The 26,818-nt window shown below is 39.2% G+C and overlaps 1 long non-coding RNA gene across 1 annotated transcript; it reads right to left on the bottom strand.

Moving 5' to 3' along the window:
- Window positions 1-1,039: 1,039 nt before the first annotated feature.
- On the bottom strand, window positions 1,040-24,861 carry LOC144589097 (uncharacterized). The gene is made up of 2 exons (XR_013545003.1): window positions 3,015-24,861; window positions 1,040-2,928 (listed from the first exon to the last, which is right to left on the bottom strand). It is a non-coding gene; the product is annotated as an uncharacterized LOC144589097 (long non-coding RNA).
- Window positions 24,862-26,818: the final 1,957 nt, after the last annotated feature.

The following is a 26,818-nucleotide window of genomic DNA, read 5'->3' as shown; positions in this document are numbered from 1 at the left end:
ATGGACCAATGGCCAGACATGGCATAAGCAGCTATATTCTTTCCTGAATTCTACATGTCTAGGGAAGCAGGGTCTTTCAGAGAACTGTGTTATGACAGATGCTCCTCCAAAAGTACTTCTGAGACTTCAGTAGGTGGAAATCCTGAATCCAGTTGTTTAGACAAAAGAGGAACACAAACCATATCTCTGTCAGCCTTTCTTTGCCCATTGACAGTGCTAGTTGCCAGATGAGGCATCTCTGGCCATGAAAACACATCTGGGTTTTCAATGCTTTGATACTAATATGTGCTATTAAACACAATTCATTTTTATTTTTATTTTTTAAAAAGTGGGCATCTTTCTCTATCTCACAGATTCAGCATATTCATGAGGATGTTCACCACTGACTCTTAACTTCTGCTCATTTTCTAAAACCAGGGTTTGGGAGGAAGTAAAACAGAGAAGGAATAAGAGATGAAACTCCTAAGACAGGAATAGGTGAATATTTTTAATACCTTTACCCCCAGTTCTGTTTCCATATTTTTATCCCTAATTCCATTTCCACTGTTGAAGTCACGAAATGAGAAGGCTGATGGGCTTTGTGATGATCACCAGATAATTAGGATAGCAAATAGTCTCTTAGAGATAGAAGTTAAAGAAGTAAGCCATACACACAGGGATGTCCTGCCAGCAATGCTCCTGGTGGGCGACTACTAGAAGAGGCAGAATAACACCGAATGGGTTCCCAGTGAATTCTGCCCTGCCCCCAGGAGGACTGTGCTTTTATTAACCTTACAAGCTCACAGATAGTGGACAGTATGCAGATAGGTTACAGAGTTCAGATAGGACAATGGTTACATAATGCCATCATAACTGGCCTAAGGAAAGGCTCTATGCAAGCTCTCTAGCACCTATGAGAAAGAAGAACGGTGGGCGGTCATGCCCCTCAGAAGCAGCTGTGATGTCATCCAGAAGGGTTTGCCCTCTACTGTAGATTAAGCCAACAGCTTAGCAACCTTGGGAATGGCACCCTCACATTCCACATTTACCTGCAATTTCCTTTTAAGAACCTCTCAAGAAAAAAAAAAGACACGTCACTTATTTATTTAAAATATTTTTAACCCGCCTTTCTCCTTGAAAGGACCCAGGATGATTACATTTCAATTGCTCAGAACTGCATCACAGTGCTAAGAGTGCCATGAAATCTGTCAGGTAGCTAAATTCAAAACTATACAGTAATCCAAGATCTATGGATCAGGGTATATGGTACATGGATTAATAAAGACTGAATTCTGGAAACACATCCTTTTCCAGAGTTGGAAGTAAAATCAGGGAGTTCTGCTCATTTTCAAAGCCCAGCTCAATTGGTTTAGTGTCCTTCTTGCACCTTCTGCAGGATCATTTAAGTTGTTAGGGGTTCTAGTACCTCATTTCTAGTCGCGACTTGTCCATAATACTTGGCATGGTTGAAGAAGTTTAAACCATACCACAATCAGACAATCTTTCAATTTTAACTGAAAACCAGAGTTACAAATTAATAACCTGGTAAGGAGCAGCATCCTTTCTGGAATAGATTTACTGGAATCAGAAATAGAACATTATTATTGCCTTATGAATGTGTGTGTGTTCTATCATTTGTAACTTCTTAGCCTGACTCCTGTGGAATATGCATATACAACATACAACTCAATGAGTATTTTACAAACTTGTTTTGCCAGCTATCAGAACACACACTGGAAAATTCTACACTTTAGATTTTGTGTACGTATTTAATAAAGGTTATTTATTAAGAAAAAGAAAAGAAAAACTCCACCAGTTTACTGTTTAGAAGGGGGGGGAAGTGACTCTACTCATAAGGGAATATCTGTAATTTGGAATATCATTAGATGAGACAGTTTAGGCCTAATGATCTGAACAGTGTTTGGACAGATACCAAAGAAATTCAATAGGCTAAATTGAATGGGACCAAAGAATGTTTAACGAACAACTTCAGATCCAGGAGATTGTAAAAATCCCAGACCTAGAGAAGTTACAGAGGTGCATTAATGAACATTAAAAAGTACATCTGCTGGTTAACAGTTTGAAAGGGCAGAAAGAATGCCTCAAATCAGACATGAAGATGAAATATCTGATTGCCCATGGCAAATTCTGGGGGAAATGTAATTCATATGGACTGGGACTAATAGTGTTAAGACATGGTAGGCCATATTTTATTGCTCCATTAATACATGCCTCAGGTGTGTTCCGAGGCAAGTGGCCATGGGCTGTTTCTCTTGCTGTTTTGAAGTCACATAGCTGAGAAACACCAAAAGCAGTCCTTTGATCAATCACCTGAAGCCTGTCTGGGAGTCCAACAAAAGACGGGAAAGAAAATGCCTGTGGGTCTTGGTTTAAAGCTAGACTAGATGAGGATGGGCTGAAACATGCAAGCAAACAAGCATGTAGGGAAGAAGGAATTTTTTTTATATGCAACCCATGCAGTGTGTTTTTAGAAGTCATACAGTAGCTGAACAACCTTGGGAGCTCCTTGTCTCCAGAGTTGGAATTTGAACAACCATATATGCTGTAAAAGGATTCTGGTACTGAATGTAGAGAATGCAGGCTGTTATGAAAGTAACACGAGATGGGGAGTTTTGCTAAATTTCACAATGGAAACTTTTCTGAAGAGAATGGAGGATTCCTGTTGCTCAGAAATTGAGCTGCCTTTGTCAAAGCCCTAATCAACCATAGCTGTAAAATATTAATTGGAATTTGCCTTACAATGAGAAAACCACACCTCCTTCCTATATTGTCTTAATGAAGCTACATTTGTACTTGTTCTTCCAGGTGTGTCAATGTTACCATGCCAGGAAATGCTTACGTGATCCTTTAAAAAGGATGTTCAGGAATCAGTTCTGTGAGGCTTTTCCACACAATCAGTTTTGATTCAGTCACAAAGAGACAGGCAACCTGTGTCTGCTCATGTATTGGACCTGTTTATGAGGAAATTCAAATATCTACTCAGAGGTAATTCACAGTGGGTTCAGTGGGGATACTTCCAGGAAAGTCTGTATGAGACAACAGTCTTCAACTTTCTCTTACTATTATGAGAGATTTTAAGGGAATAGCAATCCCACAGAGTCAGGAGAAAACTTAAGGTCCTACAATGTGGGCCCTCATAAAAAAATAAAATAAAATGAAACAAAATAAACATCATTGAGAGAACTAATTTTAAATGAGAGGCACGATTCCCCCCCTCCCATATACATCCAACATCTGGTTCATGAGATTGAATCAGAAAGTAAACATAGCACTAGCTGTGAAAGAACCAAGTCTCTGTTCAGGAACTTAAAGGCCATAGTTTGACTAGTTAATTCATGGTTTTCTGGCCTTTGGGAGGGTGGATTTCCATTTTTAAATTTTTTAAAAACATTTTTTTCAGTGAATATGTTTCTCCACTGAAGCACAACTTCTGTAACAGAAGTTACAATTTGAAATGTATCAATTTGAAATACTGGTAACAAAGCTGGCTCAGGGTGATGAAAGAAAACAGAAAAGGGCACGTTTTCGTCCATACATAGGATGATGGAAGCAAAGGCTGCTAGATTTTTTAAAAAATCTTCCAAAATTCCCCAGGCAACTTTTCTTATATTGCACCCTAGAAATAAACAACAGAAGAATGAACATCAGAGGGAACATGAAATTATCTTGTTTAACTTAGTTGTGTTCAACAAGCTTGCATTCCAAATTGGTGGGCTGCCCGTAATTACTGCTTGCCCGTTGTTACTGCAATGCATTGTATGTATCTCTACCCTTGGAAATGGACACCATCAGAAAGTTCATATAGAACAGAACATGGTAGTTGGAATGATGAATGGCACAGTCATGTAGAGTCATAATATACTGGTTCTGAATCAGTTGACTTGCTGCCTTTTTTAAAAGTTCAATTCAGGGTGTTGATGCCTACCTTTAAATCCTTAAATGGCATGGGACCTGAATACTTGAAGAAAACTGTCCATGCTTTAAGGTCATAAGGAAAGCCTTCCTTGTGAGCATCCCAGTTGTGACATACCCTTCCAGTGGAAGTATTATTAGCACCAGCTCTGCAGCCAGATACCTAAACCATTGAACTATTAATTGGGCTGATGAGGCTTGTCAACTATATGCATTATCTGCCTTTAACTGCTATGGCTAACTCATTTCATCATTTTTATTATATATCATATAAGCCTTGTAGACTGCCATGCTAACATAAGGTGAAAAGGGTAATTTAACCCTTTTATTGATAAATGAATCATAAATAATAAATATATGTGTGGCAGTGATAAATTGAACATAAATTCAAGCTGCACATGACAAAGACCTAAATCCATTTTAACTCTCAGGGTAATGTCAGGATTTTCGGCCTCTGCCCTTCCTCCATGCTACTGTCCATGGCACCAAAAACCTGCCCTGGAGGGTTTCCCAGTACTTTGGAACAGCTTTTATAATACCTATAGGAAGAATAATGATCACATACTGTCCTAGCATACTGCCAGGCTCAGAGAGACTATAATAATAATAAAAAAAAATCATGTGCAGTTGCATAAATTCTGACTTAATGGTGAACCTTTTCAGAGTTTTACCAGGTAGAGAGTACTCAGGTAGTTTACTATTCCTTTCTTCTGGGAGCACCCTGGACTGTGTAGCTTGCACATGGCCACACAGACTGATTCTAGTTGCAGGTGGCACAATGGAGAATCAAACTCCCAACTTCCACCTAAACCACTGAGCTATCCAGCCAGCTCAGAGAGACCATAAATCCCTTGTAATACATAGGAAACAGGAGGGCAGAAAGGAAGACTTAGCAGTTACTAATTGCTGCCTCACTCTTCCATTCGTGACAGCTGAGGCAATCTCTTGCAGACAGGAAGCAAGCTGTGTTGTATTATTCCACCTAAAGCTTGGAGCAAACATTGTCAGGCTATTTAGTATATTCCCTTAATCTCCCCCCCCCAAAAAAAAACACACATACATTCATTTCCTTGTTAAAATTAGATATTCCCTATTGGCTTTGAGAAACCCAGTCAGAACTCAAAGATCATTTATTTATTTATTTATTTATTTATTTATTTATTTATTTATTTATTTATTTATTTATTTATTTATTTATTTATTTCATTTGTACCCTGCCTATCTGGTCTTGCACCATGGTAACAAGCCAGGTTCATAGGACATTCCCTCTGAGGTCCTGAAGACAAATCAAGGCTGCTAGACCCCTAGTTACCTAATCTGTCCTCACTGGTTGATAACGTGGGGGCAGTTTCTTCCAAATGGACTAAGACTACAATCATCCCTATCCACAAGAAAGGTTTAAAACCTGACCCTAAAAATTATCACCCCATAAAACTGCTCTTTTTTCACTGGGAAAATAGAATTCCCCTATCTTTCAACTAAACCAAAAAGGCTGAGTTAATTTTTCAATTAATATTGGCAAGGAATATGCAGCCTTCAAGGAAGGCTCTTCCATATTAGATTGTTGCCTTTCCCCCCTCTCATAATGCCAAAAAAATATATATTCTGACCAATTGGCAGGGAAACTATTCCTAGGCATCTGAAATCATAGTATTTCTTCTAGACTGTAACATGACCCATATGGGGGTGGTAGCAGGGGAGAGAATAGATAATTACTAGACTAAAATTTACTTATTCAAATATTATTTATAATCTTTCCTGAAATTTACATGTTGTTTTGAACATTCGCTATCTTCTTTGAGAGCAACAAAAAAGAATACATAACCATTACACTTTAACCAATTTCCAGGGTGATTAAAATACAAAGCTTACACTTCTGCAATAATCCATGTAAATATTAGAGTGAATTACATTTAAAAATTCCTATATAAATATCATTCTGAATGGGATTATTGAGAAGTTTAAAACCAGTAGTTAATACAGAGTTAAGAACCCCTATTTTACTAAAGAAATAAATCTATAATCAACGTTTCTAACTGGATGGAAATACCTAGGCAAAATATTAATCATGGTGATTAACCCAAATCAGTTGTATTGTTATACATACTATCATAATATATAAAGAAAGAAATCCCATGGAAGACCTGTTCATTGAAATGATAATAAAGCACTCTTAATCTTCTTTGCAATAATCCATTCACATCTGTGTCCTTTTATAACCACCAACATTTTCAGTGATGCCAAACCGAGGCTTGGCTTTGTAGTGCTATAGTCACCTACATTACCATTTCATATCACTTTCCCCCATAAGGCCTTATTGCACAGCTGCACACATGATCAATGTTGGGGTCCAACCTACAGGCCATGTCCCTAACAACTTACAGCCCCTATGTGTGTGCAAAATGCACATTGTTCATCCTCAGTCATTGTAAATGCTCCATTATAGTAGGAACAGTTTAGCCTTCTGAAATAAAGTTAATCTCAAACTAAATTTTTAACCTGGGACTTAAAACATAGCACAAATCAACTTCATAATTTAAAAATGAAAATAAAACTTAGCGAATTATTGAAAACCACTAAAGAGCACATCTTTTCAGCAATTGATTTTCTGATTTATGACATCTGTCTCTTACTGACAGTGCTATGTGACAACATTTCTAGTTCTGCTTCTGCCAAGTGCCCCCACTTCTTCATTGTACAGTAAATTGCATATATTTTGTATTTCATTTTTGTTCTGCCATGTTGGGACTGATTTCTTTTAACATGCTGTTATTGGTCTTCTATGTAAAAGTCAGGATTGCATTTTTATTTTATGGCCCAATAGTGCTTGTAACCTGAACTATAGCTGCTGACTCACTGATCAGTGGAATATTATCTATAAATTATGTATAGTGTATTAATAAATTGCTATAAAGTTGATTCCCATATCTCCCCTCTGTGGTTCTATAATTTGTTCTATTGACAAGAACACCAAGTTCCATCTATTTCAGTGTGGATCAATAGGGATTCATTTTAAACACACTTTCAATACTAATGAAACACAACCCGGAACATTTTGTATAAATTCCATTTAATTTCTACACATTTGGTATATGTGGTTACTTTCCAGTGTCCCAAGGTTCCCTCCACCCACCCCCAGATCACAAATTCCTCTCCATGAAATACAATTAAATAGAACTCCAGTTTCCTTGATCTGATTTTATGGCTTATAGAGAATTCATAATGTTCCAAAAACTCACTTAGGAGTAACCCTTAAGAGAAAAATCCTATTAAGAGTGAGCTTTAGGTCCAGCAGATTGTGACAGTAAGACCAAAGAGAAATATTAATTAGTGAGCAGTGATGAAATCTGCAGACAGGCCAATATGAGTCCCACAACTTATATTAAACTTTGTTTCTAGGGACAATCAAACTGTGTGAGGCCTGCATTTTTCCACACACTGCTCATTTTTGCTAAAAATATATGTGGTTTAGACACATGTATTGCATAGACCAGTGGTTCCCTACTGTTTTTCCCACTTGCGTATCCCTTGGCAGTCTATTTCCATATATTGTACCTTTCAATATTAATAAAATGTTTGTAATTAATATGGTTGCTGTTATTTCAAATTTATATGTTTCAATTGCAAATAAACAGCCCAATAATGGGACTACAAAGCAATGGAATAATAAGGCAAATAGACATTACATATGCTGTATATTTCCTTTCAAAACTCAAAAGATAGAATGAATTCAAGTAAACATATCAAAGAAGACCCACTCATTGAACACTGCTCACAGGATTGGCTAAGGTGCCCCTAATGTACATCAATACTGGCACAGTACTTGAATGTTCACAAAACGGAGGAGAGTGAAATCTGAGCTGGTGGTGTGTTTGCAGCACATTGATATTTGCCAAAATAACAAAGTGAGGGGACTGGACTTTTCTCGAGGTTAAATAACAAAGAAAACCCACTCCACCACTAGTCATAATGTTCAATTAATTTCATAACTTTTGACTTGTAACTTGTCTTACACTGTTGACCTATGTGCCTTTTTCTGCCAATATTAATTTTTCCATGTACTCCTAAATGTGTACCCCTAATTTGTAACCATTGGGGTAAATGTACCCCAAACTGGAAATGACTGGTGTAGACTGTAGTTATTTTCATAATCTAACTCACACCCAACTGCTCATTCAGCTATTCCACTGAACACTACAACAGGCCTCTTTGAAAATTACTGAGAATTCAGAGCACTTGAGATATTCTCAGAGCAATATAAAAGACAATATAAACAGTATAAACAATATAAATATCTCCCACGTGGAGGAGTGGTGAGCAGAAGGAAAAACAGATAGCAAAGTTCAAAGCAAAAGCAAAGCATGCTGCTTATATATGGCCCCATAGCGCTTCAAGCACTCTCTGGGTGGTTTACAAGTTAATTATGCAGGCTACACAATCCCACCCACCCCCAGTGAGCTGGGTACTCATTTTACCAACCTCAGAAGGATCGAAGGCTGAGTCAACCTTGAACTGCCTACCTGGGATTGAACCCCAGGCCGTGAGCACAGTTTTGTCTGCAGTACAGCGATTTAACCACTGTGCCACGAGACTCAGTGGGTTCTTAGGAGTGAGTAGATATCATAGCTAGGCACTGAGCAAAATGACTGAAGACATTTTAAGCTGAGATGAATCTTAGCTTAAAATGTTTTGAATTTTGGTTAAATTCATCAAGCTATATAGCATAAGTGCAGGGATTTGCAGAGCAGAATAACTCCAAGTGCCCCAGATTGGTCCACCACTTTTTGTCATCAACTGGCACTTACAATTTCAATAACTCACTCTGAGATTTTAATATTAGAAAGAATAAAAAACATTTTCTTCACTTACCACTGTGGACAGATCAAACAGCAAACTGACAGATACGACCAACTGCCTTCAGTAAGAAGCCTCAACAGAGTCACTGATTCCAACAGACTAAAAGGGGTGGGGTGGGGAGAAATGGAGCAAGGATTTTTTTTTAATTAGTCAATGCTATTCAGTGATGATTTAGCAGATGTAAAAAAAAATTCACTATCCTTGATCCTCTGCAGAGGATCATTTAATTCAGTTGTCCCCAATCTTGGGCCTCCGGATGTTCTTGGACTACAACTCCCAGAAGCCTTCATCACCACCTCTGCTGGCCAGGATTTCTGGGAGTTGAAGTCCAAGAACATCTGGAGGCCCAAGGTTGAGGACCACTGAAATTGATACAAAGGTTAATAATATGACATTCGGATGAGAGGAGCATGCCAAGTGGCACATCACTCCTCCCCCTGACCTCATCTGGCTGTTTGTAGCCTGATCCAGCTTGCACCACAATGGCTAGTCTGGACAGGGCCCCAGCCTTTCTGCTATCTGCATGAGCAGAACACATAGAGTAAGTTACATCCCACATAGGCATCATGTTTTTTGGAGTGGGGAAATACAGTTGTTTATTGACGCAAGACCTATCAAAGCCTCAAATACTTGATTAAAATGCACATTTAGATTATAAACCTACTGATCCTTCGCTTCCCCCTCCATTAGCACACTCTAAGGAATACAAAAGGCCATAATTATTGTTTAACCGATTTGTTTAAAAAAGACTCGGAAGCAAAGAAAAATTTCTTCAGCGAAGGCAATTAACAACTTTTTGGTCTTCTCTTAGGTTTTTAGTCAGTGTTAAAGCATTCTAATTGTTTCAAACTGCTTAATTTGCTGTTTTATAGTTCTTCTTGTAATACTGTGCCAGGGTAATTAAAACAACTACAACATTCTAAATAACAGCTTTGGAACCTCAGCGTGCATATCAATAATTTCATCTGTACTTAAAGTAATAACCTTGGAAATATATTTTTGACAACTGATTATTAAAAGTTCTTGATTGTTATTAAGAGCTATTCACCGATAGCCACTTCACATATAAAAACTTTGAGAGATAAAAATCTTCCAGTAATTATCACAGTGCAAAAAAGCTAAACTAAAAGTGAGATACGATCAGATCAAACAATCCATCCATGCTGCTTGAATAGTTAATTTATTTGTGAAATGTAAACAGCTTGTAAATGCCCCTTTGAAAAACCCTGATCACTGGAGCTAGACCCATTTCATATTGGTCAATAGAATGTCATTTCCCAAGCATTAATATGCTAGCCATGGGAACTTTAGAAATAATATAAATTTGTGTTTGTTCTTCATCTTCACTGCTGATAATTAAAGAAACAAACACAATTCAGCACAAAATAAGCTGATTATTTGCATTTCTTAGATTATTAGACTGAGTATGGTTATATTTGAAATGGAGGACTACTATGATTCCATAGCACACAGCATGTTTTACAGCCAAAGGTGTCCAGATTCAATGGGTAGGATCTCCAGGTAGGTTTGAAAATACATATATCTGAGGGACAAATGAGATATCGTGTTGAATATGTATTTTGTCCAATTAACTTACTTTCTCCTCTGCATTGGGATTTCCTCAAAGACTGTGCCATGAAAATCAGACTTGCACATTAAGCACATGTTTACTTTAAAGTAATAAATTACAAAACAGAATATGCTGAATGCAAGTTATGTGGCTGAAGGGGAGAAAAACCCATATGCTATAAGTAATAGAGAACTCTCTCCACCTGGTGGAGCACTTCTACAAAAACCATGCTAAGGAATAGCATAAAATCCATTTTGACCATGAAACCTTGGGGAATTGCTGCCAGCAGTAGATGCAACTTTAAGATGAACTAATATTCTGCCACAAAATGGTGATACTTCCAATACTGATGTATTTTCTTGTATTTTCAGTATCTCCTCAGAGCTTGGTCAGACAGCAGTTATCACAACTAGGTATTAGATATGGGCACAAATAAAAAAATCACTAAATTCATTCAAAAATAGCTAATGTATCAATTCATATTCATATGAATCAATGCCCTCAATGAATACAAATCAATGAATTTTAGTGATTTTTGATTCGTTTGTCTATAAAATGCCCTAGAGACACAACAATTACAGAGAAGCTTCCACTGATTCACCTCTACAGTCCTTCCAAGTTTGATGAAGATTGGGCTTCCCAAAACCAGTTGCTAAATGGCACTTTCCTAGGGGGACTTATCTTGTGCATATATAACTTGTATGTCTGAAATTCAATTTTCACCAAACTTGGAGGGGCTGTAGAGGATAGTCAGTAGAAGCTTCTGTGTGGTTGGAGGGGATTTCAACCATACAGAAGGGGACTTCAACCGCACTACATGCCTGGAGGGGACTTTTCAGGGGGCTGCTTGTGGGTGCATAATTGGACATCCAAAACCAAAACTTCACCAAACTTTAAGAACTTGTAGAGCATCGGAGGACATTTCCCTGCAAATTTAGTGTCTAGATGCTTGGGTGTGTGTGTTTAATAGGGTTTTAAAATTAAAAAATGAATCAACAAATTGATTCATCAATTCAGCAGGGAAAAAATCATAAATTTGTAATTCATCATTCATTGACATTGATGAATCACAAATCAAAACAAAACACAATTTTTCGGATTTGTACCCATCTCTACAAGATAATCAAAACCCTATTGCTTAGCGTATTAATTTGCACTAGTATTGAACCAGTGGAGCTTTGATGAATCAACTACTTCATATGAAGTTCTATTAATTACTACACTTTAGTATAGTAAGTTGCAATTTGAGTAGGCTCATCTGAATCTCTGGAACTTACAGAGAAGTTGACTGACTAAATCCTCATGGATTCAATGGGTTTATTCCATTTCCACTTATTATACTAAGCAAGTGGATTTTGTCAAATGTTTGTTTGTTTATTACAATTATTCATCTCTCACTACATACCATAAAATGACCCTGGAGGAATGTGCTCCAGAATTGGAAGTGGAGGAGAGAGAGAGACCCTGAAAGTGTTTCTGTTTTCCGTTTTCCATTGCATGTTAAAGAATCTGCCTGTGGTAAGGTTCAAAAGAACTTTTGTTATGTCAAGGCCAGTCTTTAGTAGAACATACTGTATATGCCTAATGTATTAAATGTGAAATTTGCCTGCATATGTTATTGTCTGTAGTGAAAGCATTCATACACCTACTGGAAGCAAACATAAATACTACATTTGAGCTCCTTCTCATAAGCTTTTTAATATATCTTAGAAAGGTTTTAAAACTTAATTTTTTTAGTTAAAGTTCAACGGCCCTAATCATCATCATCATCATCATCATCATCATCATCATCATCATCATCATCATCATCATCATCATCATCATCATCATCATCCTGTGTCAATACTCATTTATGACAACTCTTTTCAGAGTTTTCCAGGTAGAGTATACTCAGAAATATTCCCTTCTTCTGGGAACACAGAAAGGAATTAGCCGTTATTATAGTCACTGTTTTAAAAATATATATCTTTACTTCCTCATTGCTTACATGTAATTAAACAAACCACCTTGTAGTTATTTGGTCTGTGTTATGAATAACACTCTTCTCTCCTCCATGTCACCATCACCTCCACTCTGAACAGCACATAAGAGGCAGAATAAGCCACAGCACAGCAATTGTGTACTAGGTGATATTCCTCCCCATCTTTTACTGAGGCCATGCGCTTGCACCTATTAAAGTAACTAGAAAGTTATACTTACATTTTCAAAGGAGTGAAGCTATCTTTGTTAACCAACAGCCATAATGTAATGTATCTATACTATTAGAACTGCTATAATAGGTAACTGAGGGTTGTTCCAGATGAGGAAAAATTATCCACCTAAATATAGTCACAGTTCATCTCATAGAATAGCTTACTGGCAGTCACATTCATAATGAAGTTTTAAAAGTTATGTCTTTGTTTTGGGAGACCTTTGAAATTGCTGTTTGAAACCGATACCCCTGTGGCAGCAGGATGGCAGTGGCACAGCGGCAGCCTTAGCAACAGTGGAATGGTGGGGCAGCAGCCATGGTACAACAGGAAAAATTAGGCCTCCCCCAAATGGGCATGAACTGAAAACTGAACGACGAACTGGTTCAGTTTTCCAGTTGGTTCATGGTGATTTGTGGCTAACCATAAACCACAAACTATTACGAACTACAATTTTTCAGGTTCGCGCCCATCTACCTCTGGTGTAGCACAAACAGCATAACTCCTAAAGTTGAATTGCCTCAAGAAATCATCATAGATGTTATCACCAGCACACTTTGATGTGACATGCAAGTGATAATGCCTACGGTGATTTCTTTACTTGAGGCAATTGACCTACAAAGTTACACCATTTGCATAAGAAGATTTTGGCCATGAAACACCTTGAGCACTTGCTCCTAAGATTTATTTATGTATGCCTGTCATAAGCTATTGTTAGCTTTACAATTTTTCCAGCAGAAGAAGTCATATTAGGGAAGAAAAACAGGGTTTAAAAAAAGTTCTCCATCAATTAAGCATGCTATAATAGCAAAATCTCTGCTGAGGTTAATCCATATTGACCTTTCTGTCATTTCTGAGTAGCATTTGATTCCAAGTCCCAAAGGGAAAGTTGCATTGAGTCTATTGCTCCTCCTTGGCCATTTTTCCTGCCTAATTTGACTTTGATGTATCTTTTTAACTATCAGATGTCAGCATTAACAGGTTGGGTGTGAAAATCATAGTGAAACATTATCAGTCCTGTAATCGTATATCTATTCAGCACAGCTCTATTAACTTGCTGCAAAATGCAATCTGATTTTATCGATTTTATAGCAGAATGAATTTGCACAGTTAGACGTCTGCCTTAGGACTTCTGTTTGGAATTGGATGTAGCATTATGCACACCCAAACACAAACATGTAATTGGGCACATCAGGCGAAAAGGGCCAGTTTTGCATTCATAAATCTTTAAGTGATCTATAGCATTACTCTTTATGGTGAAACAACACAAGCGACTGTAGAGAGAGAAAAGTTAGGAAACAAATTATGATTTTAAAAAAGGACTAATTTAGAGATCTTCAATCATAGCAGTCCTTGACCTACTGTGGTGTCACAGTGTACATGTTCAGGTGACTCCCAACATGTTGTGTGAAATGAATGAGGACCACATGCCATGCTTTGGCCAATATGCTGGTACATCTGAGCTGATAATGTGGGTGCAAATACAGTAAAGACGTTGTGTGTGCAGAAGCCTTCACAGCAACTGTGTATGAAGAGACTTTTTAAATTCCCCACCCCATTTCCAAACTGGCACGAACCATTTCGCCCCCTTATTTTTGCTCCATGGAGAGGAGGAATTCACCTCCGGTTTCTCAAGAGATGCTGCTCATAGCTAATCATGGTTGCATTTCAGCTTCATTCTATCCACCACAAAGATTTTTTTAAATCCTTTATTTTGTTTGCACTGCTATTGCAAACTGACACAAGGGCAACTGTCTGGCTGCCTGTCAGCATCCTCCATGAGGCTCTCTAGCCAGCTGTGTTCTGACACACTGCGGTGGTGCAAAACATGGGAGAGAAAATGTAGACAAAATTCTGCAATGTGTGTGTGTGTGTACTTTGAAAAAGAATCAGAAAACACTCCCCACACTATATTTTCTTACTCTAGGGCCGTGGTTCTTAACCTTTGTTACTTGGATGTTTTTGAACTGCAACTCCCAGAAACCCCAGCCAGCACAGTTGGTGGTGAAGGCTTCTGGGAGTTGCAGTCCAAAACTCCTGAGTAACCCAAGGTTAAGAACCAGTGCTCTAGGGGAATGAGAGAGAAAAAGAAACAATGGTAATATTTCTCAAAAAAGACACTGATGGAAAATTTGGCTCAGCATTAGCTGTCCTTCAGAGTTTAATGTTCTGACCTCAGAAAGGTCATTGTAAATATATTTCATTGCTACTGCAGATGTTTACAATACAGTTCGTTCCCTGTAAGCCTCATAGCAAAAAAAAGTGTGTGTGTGTGTGTGTGTGTGTGTGTGTGTGTGTGTGTGTGTGTGTGTGTGTGTGTGTGTGTGTGTGTGTGTGTGTGTGTGTGTGTGTGTGTGTGTGTGTGTAGCCAAAAATCTAAGAAATGAACCTTGAGTCTTCTCACAGCTCCACACACACTTCCAAGTTTACAAGTGGCTACAGTTCTACTTTTTCTAAACCCAGTTCTAAAGGTCCACTCATGTTTACAGCTAATGGCATAGGAACTAGTCCCCAATGAACAGATTCCGTTTTGAGGATAAGATATTCAACACAGGAACCAAATGAGGAATGGGAATCATGTGGTTTCTTCCATCACCTCATCATAGCCTTTATTTGTGTGCTTGTTTGTATCTCACTTCTCTCCCAGTACAGTAATTTAGGCAGCTGGAAACATGAATTAAAGCAAACACAGCCAGAAAGACAATAAGTTAGAATACTAATATGTAATGAAATAATAGGGTTGTGTTCTAGATTTGGACAAATCACAAATTTCAAAGCAGATAATTGTGACTCAGATCAATTTGTACAAGTCCAGGATTAAAGCAGAAATTGTTCTGTGTCACAGCACAAATCAAATCAGTTGAGGCTGTGCATCCTGCCATCCCTGGTAGCTGAGGAGTTCCTAGGCAAAAGCTCCATGGGCTCCAGACTGGGTTTGTGACTAGGAGGCCCTACTACCCTTAACCCTGTTGTTCCCAGGGGTGTTGAGTTTCCAGCACTAACCCCCAGGGCACTGTCAATCTGATTTGGGCCCCAGGTGACTTTACTGGGGTTCCTGAAAGTCCAAGTCCAGGGAAGTGGATGGGAAGTATGAATCCCAGCACAGCACTTTTAGGAAAGGATGGTAAAGGAGAGTGATGGAGATCAAGCTTTGCCAAGTTGTTCTTTCTGGAGCCTCCTTAGCAGCATCTGTTGGTGCTTGTGTCTCAGGCACCACAGCTCCTGTTGAGTGGTGAGGATGCCAAGGCTGGGGTGTGTGTGCTGAATCAGCTGGGGGCTGCATTGCCAAAGCCTCAGGTCCCTGGCCTTTTCACCAGTCTGGGCGAAAAGCGGTGGCTCCATTTGTCCTCTATTCCTGTTTGTACCCATGTGTCAGCACAGATGATGGAGTCCTAGTGCTTGACTGACTCTTTTTATATCTCCCCTTCCTCTAATGTGGTTGATTATGACAGTTCTGAGCCCTGTATGTCCAGGTTTCTTATACTGCCATTGTACCCTCTTCCAGCTGTCCTGCATCAGGCAGCAACATTTTCCCCAAGGTCTCTAACTTGCTATCACAGGTGGTCCTACCTTGCAGAGGTGTTGTGTGTTCTGAGGAAACACAAAGCCCACGCGTAAGTGCTTTAAAAGTAAGCTAAGTTTTCTTTTAAGGTCAGGCTTGTCCATGGGCCATATGCTATGCATGTCTGAGGCCTTAAAGGACCTACCTCAGGAATATAGGTGGTAGGTATGTGCTCACAGTGACTCCCTGCCCAACCTCATACTCTCTTCAGCAAGAGGTGAGTATGACACAGGTGTGAGTCCCACTGGCCTAGGAGATTCACTGTCTCCTGAGCTGTCCTGGGCTTGTGGGGCAGGGCTTGATGGCCTGCTAGGAGTGCTCAAGGCAACCTCTTCACAGGGGCACAAATCACTGCAGTCTTCTTTCATTTTTAGTTTCTTTGAATCACCAAAATTCAAAACTAGCATGTGATCTCCTGAAACTAACTGAACAACCTTTGGAAGGATGTTGCCTTTAAATTTTATGTAAAATAAATTATACAGTTTTGTTGTTCCAGTACATGTCCATGGGAGATGCGTAGACTGACTTAGATCTGGGGCACAGATTGAATCAGAATTCTGTGCTTTCAGATTGCCCTGGGCCAGTTCAGGACAAGTTCCAAAGCCCTGAATTAACCTCCAAATCAGATTATGGGACCTGTTCTCAGCCCAGTTAAATAGGTGGCTTTTCAAAAACAAGGACTGAATTAAAACAACTTTAAAAACAGTTTATAAGCACAACAATGCAAAGAGTGTATAATCAGAAACTCATCCTTAGCCAGTTAGCGACTAAATGTGTGGGCTATGTGTCATCAAATAACATCTGACTCATAGCAAAACCCTAACATGGTTTTCAGGGTAATTGAGATATTTACAAGTTCCAGTGCCATGCCCCCAGTGGTTTCCATAGCTGAGCACGGGCTTGAACCCAGATCTCTTCAATCCTATTCCATCACTCGGTGTCCTATACCATACTAGATACCTTTAGTAACTAACTAAGTGGTCAAAGAAATGGATGAGCAACCAGGTTAGCCTCCCGCAGAGGAGAGAATGGGAACAGTAACCAAAAAGGCCCTGTCTTGTGTTCTAAATAAACATGCCTATGAATGTGTGTGGAATGAAGAATATAGCATCCCCTGAAGATCTGAGGGCCCAGGCAGACTTATAGACTCAATATTGTACTTCAGAAACCCATGTTTGTATGGGGAAGAGTGGCAGTTAGATGTGGAATACTGGTATAATTGCCCCTGCTCATGTGACTCTTGTATTCAGGTCACCACTAGTTATATGCGAACTCCTCCTGGGGAAGGAGGCCATTCTAATACTGGCTGGGTGCTCAAGCTTCCCTGAGCTCATTTGCATAGCAGCCTGGTCTTTGTGTTTTGAGGTAAACATCAGGATGACATCTTCAAGGCCAGACTGTCCCTTCTCTATTTGGCTAACCTTTCCTATTATTCCTTTTTCTATGATGGGACACAGGAAATGGGAAATGGGGATGCAAGCTGGCAAGACTGAAGTAAAAACTCTCCATCTCCAAAGAGGCTACAAACAGGATAGTGTTCTTCATCCTTCATCCTGCTCACAATTGTATGTGAAAGCTGGGTGGATGTCCTAAAACTCTCAGGGCATCCCTAGATCAGGTCTGGGAATCCATTAGTATTAGAAGACTAACATCCAGTAGCTAGAAATGGAGAATAGCTACTATAGACTGTAATGAGTTGATACAGTAATGGAAAATAACTGGAGTTTGCATTGTAACTGGAGTTAATCATGCATTTATGATTAATGTATGATTAAATCCATGGGAGAGTAGAAAATAAAATAAAAAAATACATTTCCCCAATATATTCCCCATTATTTCCCCTAACTCTTTCCTTGTAGAGTAGGGAGGGAAACGTGGGAGAAGAGAGAAAATGCATGCAAATCAACCACTTTGATGCAGTTTTAAAATAGCCTCTAAAGGCACAAACATGAATATGTTCAACTAAGCTGGTAATGTTTCAAACCACAATACTGAAACAATACTTAAATAAAAATGAAATAAAGAATGCCGTGTGTTGACAGTTCTGTGAATGAGCACACGCAGCTTCGCTTTTGGAAAAGACAAGAATAAAGTGGCATTAGGAAAACAATTTCAATAAGGATTACCATTGATTATTTTACAAATAATTGCCTGTCATAGTCAAATAGAGAAGCTTAGCCCAATTAGAATTGTTTGAACTTGAACCAATGATCAAATGGTTTGCTTTGGTTCTCAGTACAGACATTTCTGGCGGGTGGGTTTCATGGGGGGGAGGATGTTGGTGCATAATTCATGGTGTGTGACGTACCAATTAGTAAACAATAAATTCAATGCAGAACAGGAAAGTAAATTAACATCTTCTGTACCATTCATTTCTCTTTTCAAACAGCAATAAGTCATCACACAAGATAAGACAGGATGATGGATCACATAGTTAATTTGAATGAGCAAACTCCAGTCAGGTCTTGTTTTGTTTTTATCTGTGGAATTCTACTTTTTGAGGTTCCCCCTCGCTTCTTTGGATTATTTATTTATTGAATTAATTACTGTCACAACAAAGAAGACACAGAATAACAAATAAATAAGTGGCAGTTTTTGAAAGCATGTAAAAATTCTCCTCAAATACTAATGACTACTGTTGTTTATTATAATCTCTGGATCTCAAACTGCTCAAAAAAGGTGCATGCACATAACAAAAATATTTCTGTGAGAAAGCTAAGGATAAGCCACCCACAAACTATTCATGTGTTGTATTTTAAACATTTTTAAAAAAAATTAAAAGAAGCGGGTTGCCTTTCTAAGCTCCCAGTGATTCCCAATTCTGACTTATGGTGACCCTTTTCATAGTTTTCATGGTAGAGAATACTCAGAAGGGGGTTACCATTCCTTTCTTTTGGAGGTGCCTGCAAACGGCGAAGCTTTTCCAAGGCCACACAAGCTGACTCTATTTCCAGAAGGTACAGTGGTGAATCAGACTCCCAACCTCTGGCTCTGCAGCCAAATACCTAAACCACTGAGCTTTCCAACCAACCATAACAAAGCAGTATAATCTAAAATAACCTTGGAGATTATTTTTCTTTCCCATGTACTGAATTTATTAGAAAATGGGTGCCCCAAAGGTTTTTCTGTATGAAAGAAAGGACAAGGTGGCACTTGCACCTGACTCCCCTGTGCAAGTGAATTGTATTATTGAGTGGCACTAGAAAATGGCACAATGAAAAAAGCAGTTTTTCTACCACCACTGACTACCTGCTTTTGGATGAGTGGGTGGGTAGGGGGCTAAGTGAAAGTGAACTGGCAGAATGTCATCTTCTTTTAGTGGCATTCTTTCTTGCACTGTGCAAGAGGAATGAAAATGTCAAAGCACCTGAAATCAATTTCTGTAACTTCTAGGTAGCTACTAGCTGCAATAGCTTTCCGTTCAATTGCACACAATAAAAGAAAACACTTGGAGAATGTTTTCTGTCAAAAAAGGAAACGGAAGGACAAATTATCTTATAAAAAGCATGAACAGCATATGTACAGTATAGCAACTCTACACTTCAGTTGTATAACACCTAGAAGTACAAGGTAGTAAGGTACCAAGACACCCCCACTTGGCTCTGTTTAACATCTCGCATCAATTGTGCAGAGACTTATGTGTTGCTACAGAATTACAAACTAGAGTACTTTGGATTCATACTCCTTGACTATTTAGTTAAACTGTCAGTGGTATAGTTTTATTTAAAATGTCATCCTTGTTTGTTTTATTCATTTCATTTATTTGGCATTAGAGCAAATTCCTTTTAATGCAAATAAGGTGAAAAAATGCTCTCCACTTTGGCATTAAATCCCTTGACTCTGCTCATATTCACTCAGGACTTTATCCAGTTAAAATGTGCTCAGCACAGTACAATACTGCTTAATTATCCTGTATTGTGTTTTCATTGGACAACCAAACCCCCAGAATTGCTGACATTAACTTACTGGTAAATGCAAAGCCTCGTCCTGCCCGCTATGGATTGAGCCAAATCCAAATCACAAGGGCAGAATCCATGGAATATTGTGCTCAGATTCAATTATAATTGTCGCTCCAAGCAATTTAAAATATTTAGTGTTTATTTTAACAGAATTCTGGGTATCAGTTGCTCTTCCTGGCTTGCGAAAAGAAAAAAAATGGAAAAAGAAAAGCAATTTCACTCAGTAGATGTATATATAGTGCTATGTCTCTTGTGCATTCTGTATTCCACTTACATTGTATACAGTTTTACTCTGGCCTTGGATTGTATAGCACACCAAAATATGTGAGCTATATTTCTCATTTCCTGAAGGGAACTGTAACCTTAGATGTGCTTCCTCGTTGCATTAAGCATACTCCTTTACATCGCATATGAACCATTTTAAAAGTATTTCCCAGGTAATACCCTAAGTATTTCCTTCACAGATTTGTGAGCTTAAGTGTTTTGAATGAGACCCATTTTGCTTCCACTACCTTTTGGCTTGCCCTATCCACCATCATGCCTGTGCTTGGGTCCCATTTTCAGATCTAGGCCTCATACATTCTATTAAGGTGTGCATTGGGCTGTCCTCTAGAGACCATCCAGGCTAACTGGATTTGTAAGCAATCCCCCCAACCATTCTGGATAGCCTTTAAAATCAAGTGTTGCTTGACAAACCGTTCATCTTAGTGGGTCTTGACATAGATTGGGCTGAACATATCACACCCACAAAGAGCTATTCATTAGGGAATTGTATTGAACACGAAATAATTAAAATAAAGCACATATTCACAATGAACTATATAACTAATATGAGGAGATACAAGCTCAGAAGAAGCAAGTTTATGTGGCTGAGAGGGTTCAAAGGAAAGATCTTTCCTTAAATCTCTCTCTCTTACTCTCTCTCCCTCTCCCTCTCTCACACACACCTTTCCTTAGTCTTGTTAGGCTGTCTTGGAGCTATGGAGTGGTAGAATTCCAGTAAGTAGAATTAGCTGCAGGATGTACGCCGAGATGGATACAGAAAGAGGATTTACACCTGAGTTGAACTTGAGCTGGAACTGAATCTGAACTGGAATTGAACCTGAACAACTAATACGGCTAATATGTATGACTTTTATATAGTAGGCTGACTAGTGATGTGTGCCCTGCCTTGCCTTGACCATTGTCTTTCCACCTGGCAAATCCAGAGACAATGGACCAAGAATGGGCCATTTACTGAACAGGGAGAAGATAGGCAGACCATTCTAGGATGTTTGCTTTCCTAGACCTCCAGACAATCCTATTAGCATAAAAACAAAATATTAAATTTACTTGGCTTCTCGCTAAAGGAGAGCTGTTCTGTGTGTTGACTCTTTGGCTAGGTGTATTCATGTCTGTTTGACAAAACTCCAGGAGGCGGTGAAAGACAGGAGGGCCTGGCGTGCTCTGGTCCATGGGGTCCCATGGACAAGACTTAACAACTAAACAACAACAATTCATGTCATATCATTTTGATGACGATTTACATCAATATTGCTGTCCTTTTTTTCCCTGGGAGGTGACAGGTTTTCCAGTTAAAACAGTCCATGGCATTCACATCCATGTGTAAGCAAGAGTGAAACTCTGCAAGGGTTTTGTACATACTTGGCCAGTTAGGTAACAGTTAGCCTTTGCGAATATCCACAGTTCTCAAAATGACACATGTTTTGTCACACCTCAGATCTTCAGAGATACAGAAGGGCTACTTTCCTTGACTACTAAATACAACAACAATCTTTTCTGCCTCTAGTTGATTGTGCCATGGAGTATTCCAATATCTAACTTCAGTTCTTGATGGAGGCAGGGATGTGAGGCAGCTGAAGATGACCTGGAGGCATATTCAAGAAGAGATTTGGGGAATAAGCTGCCGTTTTAGTTCAGAAAGCAACTTTTCAAGATTCTGCTCAGGATAGAGAACAGTGTTTCTTTACTCAAAGATAAATGAGATGTAGCTATGGCCACCCAACTCGGAACAGTTTTAAAGGAGATGAGCCTAAAGTCTACTCAGGCATTGCTTATCCATTTACAGTCACAACAGACAGATGGAAGTAATTCAACCCTAGCCTTGCACCCCCTGTTCTTTTGATGAAGAACTCTTCTGCAGATGAAGAATAAAGAGATGAAGACCAAGAATATCTACAATTTGTGCAAGCTCTCTATGTGAAGCAAGGCCTTAAAGAATTAGAGTTCCAACTCATGTGGAGAACCCCTGGGGGAACAGTGGAGAATCTCCTTTCCAAACTTGTTGGTTTCTTCAACACCAGAAATAAAGGGGGCAGAGCTCGAACACTCTCCTCTATCTGTGGTGACTTTTAAATGGATAGAAAACCATTTATTCATGGGCAGTATGACTATCAGTATCTACTAGTCATGGCCATTAGAATTTCTGAATAGCTCAGTGGTTTAGGTATGAGAGATTGGGAATTTGATTTCCCCACTGTACCTCTTTGACAGGGACTGGACTTGATGATCTATAGGGTCCCTTCCAGCTCTGCAATTCTAAGATTATTACTAGACATGAAATCTCTCTTTCATCTTCTGTATCCAAGGCAGTATATCCTTAAGTAATAGGTACTGGAGACAGGAAGGGGAGATTGCTGTTGTGAAGAAGGAGAAAATGTCTACAAGTGGCTAAACTTCTAAGATGTTACAAGGGATTGTGAGACAGGTGGTCTTTCTGACCATTAAAAATGTCTCTCGAAAATCTGTCAGTCCCATAATCCCTTGTGGCACCCATGAGGCCATGTGTGGGTGCTGGAAAACTCCTAGATTTCTTGGCTACAACCCCCCAGAGGTCTGTCTGGGGGACCTCCAGGCTAATTCTGGTGATGCAGTGCAAGAAACACAAAAGCCCGATGCCTAACTCTATGGACATAGCCCTCATTATTATTCTTTTTTTCCCGAAGCAATCAAATTAGACCTAAAATAATTATTTGTCAAATGAGCTGATCTATGAAATCTTTAACAATTTAATGATGTTGGGCTATCATGGTCACTAAATTAATGAAACGTTTGACCCTGTCTGGACAGTATAAAAACAGCACTTAGGAATTAAAAGTGGACACATACTGTGAAGTAATGCTGTACTATGTAAATTAATGGCTTTCAACTGGCCCTTAATAATTAAGTACAGCAAATACTGCCAGTGATACATGGCATTTTCAATATGATAGATTTTGTCAGTGAAGGGATTCCTTCTCCCCATTTTCTACTAATTAATTTGTATTAAATTTGGAAGCAGCATTCTGACCTAGTTACAAATCTCTGTGGGTATATGTATATTTATATAATACTTCTTTGGGCTACCTCATTAGGCAGCACGTGATAAACTAATTTAAATTATTGAACAGTTACTTTTTATTTTTTCTTTTCTCTTTGAGAGGTCAAGTATCACCAAGTCCATAACTGTGTGGACAAAAATATACACCTTATTAACATCAAAACATGCCACACTGTATACTTAGCTGGTTCATGTTTAGGAAAATCAATCAAATATTATCAATATTGTTTCCATCTTTTTTACTTTAGTTAAGAGTGTCTGAAATCCTGTTGCTTAATGTAATCAGTTACAATTAGAGTAGGCCCATTTAAATCGATGGAGTTTACAGAGGAACTGGCTCACCAAAACCTCATTGATTCAATGAACCTATTCTAGTACAATGTATTATGCTGAGCTATATTTTTGCAATAAACCAGGGAAAGTGTATTTGCTGCAAGTTAGCTGCCAACAGGCACAACTGTTCTCAGAACCACATCCAAACGGAAGCCCATTTTTTCCTGTTTTAATCTGGTGTACACAGTGTCACCATGGGATGTCACAGACTGGAAACATCACATGGGGGGAACATCATAAGTCATGATGGAGACGCAATTTAACTGTAGGTTAAAGAAAAATGAATTCTTGGATATATTGCAACCTACATATGATGCCATTAAGAGTTTTTGGCTGGGAGGGACTTTTCTGGACTGGGGTTGCTGTCAGTCAACTCAGTATCAGCTAATAGTTCCCTCTCTACCTCAGATTCACACACACCCCACCACCACCTTTCTTCCAGTCAGGGTTCTGTAAGTTTTAGTAATGAAGACTTTTAGAGTGAAGTGTTTTGTCAACTATGTAACCAGTCACTTAGTCAGTAATGAAGCTAGTTAACCAGTTCAGTGAAGTAACAAGCTAACATTTTTACACAGTATGATGTCTGTTTTATCTATGAAGAACTGTAAGCGAACAGAAACATTTCATTATTTTTCATTACCAGAGCCTCTGAATGAATGTATTGAGACAATAAGTGCTGGTTGAGGTAATTTATTTATTTATTTATTTATTGGATTTTTACCCCGCCCCTCTAGACCATGTCTACTCGGAGCAGCTTACATAGATAAAACAGAACAATATTAAATATAAAATATACAAAATTATTAAATTACAATTACAACAAATAAGGAGTGGTCTACTGAAGGAGACTTGTAGCTAGACATGGGGACAAATATAAAAAGGGATCAGCTTTTTCGACGGAAATAGCCGATTCATTAAATATTAGTCCCCTCCTTCATATTAGTGGGTTCCAGAGACCCCCATAAATATGAAGGGATGAACATTTACCCATTTTTATTTGTCCTTCGTATTACCAAAAACAAAACAAAACCATACAACAAAAACCTTCCTGCCTACTGGTCGCCAGTCAGCTGATTGGCAGCCGATAGGCAGCCACCCAGCCCCACAGCCTACCCCCTTCCTCTCCCTATCTTAGCCCCGCCACACCCCACCAACACCCCATTACTTCAGTTGCCGCTGCCCAAGTCTCCATCTGGCTTCCCAGCCACAGCATGTAAAAAGGGAGACCGGATGCCATTTGCAAAGATGGTGGCTGTGGCTTCATTTAGGGTAGGGAAGCTGCAGCGGCTATCTTTGCAAAGGGCAGCCTGGATGTTTTTTTAAAAAATACCCCCCTCCCATGAATTGACAAATAACATTGTTATTTGTTGCTTCATGGGGGCAACTTCGTACTTCATGAGTTGTCAACTTTTGATGACTCACGAAGCAGGATGACTCGCCAAAATGGTGAGTCATCCCAATCTCTACTTGTAGATCAACTTGCTCTGTAGGTTCCTGACTGAATCACTTTATCCACTATGTAATTAGAGGAAGTTTTATTTAATTTTTAATTTAAGCCATACTCAAATTCCTCGCACAGTCTGCCCCCCCAAGAGGAATCACACATCTACATGTGTGAACAGAGGTTCAAAGGAAGAGGAGAAAAAAAACTATGGCAGTTGGGGAAGGAGAAAGGAGGGGTAGCAAACAGGGAATTTGGGGAAGTGGCAGACAGACAACTGGCAGAAAAAATGGGGCAGTACTGTACCATCCAATACTGCAGTTTGTAGCCTTTCTAGAACCAGAGATATAAGGTAAAATGGGGGGCTACTGTTGAGGCCAATTGTTTTGTGAGAAGAAACAAGCCTTTTCCTATGATGAGCCAGTGAATGACCTCTCCGAGACGGTGCTGGGTCGCCATTGCAGGGAGGCTTTGCCCGCCCAGAGGCAAGTGTCATGGGTGACACAGTCTTCTGAGGGGAGGAGGGATCATGCCTTTAAGAAGGCTGGGTCCCTCTACAGCAGCCTCTTTGCTGCCTTCTCTGCAAAGACTCCCTGTAGCTTCTGGGAGACCGAGCAGTTTTTCCACTTCTTCCATCAGGGGTGGCCTGTTCTTTGTTAGGATTGTGACTTCTTTTGTCACATCAATGTGTTTCAATGCATCTTTCTTCTTTAATATGGTGGCAATGGTTGACTTTGCCACCTTGTATTCAGCAGCAAGTTGAGTCACACACATGCTCTCTTCATGGTTTTTGATGATGTCCTTTTTTGTTTCAATGGAGATGATTATTATTTTTTGCTCTGTTCTTTCTTTGGAGCCATGACTATGTATTGTTCAGTACACCACAGTACACAAACCCTAAAAGACACAGAATCCAGCAACCATTATTCCAGCACAGAATTCCTCATCACAAAAAGAGGGCATAGAGAGAGAGCATAAACTGCATTTTACAGCCTGCTTGCACCAACAACCAGCAACCATTCTTCCTCATCACAAAAAGAGAGCATAGAGAGAGGGGGGGGTAGAGACTTGAATCTACAGTAAACTCCATTTTAAAGCCTGCCTGCCTGCATCTACAACTACCACAGCCCCTCACAGAATATTTTCTGATTTTAAAACAGACTTTAGATCCACATTTTAACCACACATATTTTAAATCTAAAATCTACACTGCAAGACCCATCAGAGCACAGAAACATAACCCCCACCTAGCCCTATACCCCCACCAAGCTGCAAAATCCCTGTATGTACAGTAAATACAGTGTACTCAACCAGAATAGGCAGTCTCTCTGTTTTAAAAAAGAAAGTCAAAAATCCAAAATTCCAAAATCATAAAATCAAAAATCAAAAAATCAAAAATTTTAAAAAGCCAAAAAAAAGTCCATACTGTACAGTACCAGGCAGTACCAGGCAAAGCCAGGCAGTACAGTACCAGGCAGTCTGAATACTCTCTCCCTAACCACTCTCTAACTGCTTGGGCGAGCAAGGAAGCAGACAAGCACCCTCTTCGCTGGCCAATGGTTAACTGAAAGTTCAAATTTCATGCTTCCTCCAACTCCCCCGTGTTTTTTTCTGTTTGCAAGTCAAAGCTCCGTTCACAAGTTGAAGCAACATTTTACGGATGGAGCGGTTTGAAA

Source organism: Pogona vitticeps, chromosome 4, assembly GCF_051106095.1.
Source record: "Pogona vitticeps strain Pit_001003342236 chromosome 4, PviZW2.1, whole genome shotgun sequence".
Classification (NCBI taxonomy): domain Eukaryota; kingdom Metazoa; phylum Chordata; class Lepidosauria; order Squamata; family Agamidae; genus Pogona; species Pogona vitticeps.
This window is presented reverse-complemented; position numbering and strand designations above follow the sequence as displayed.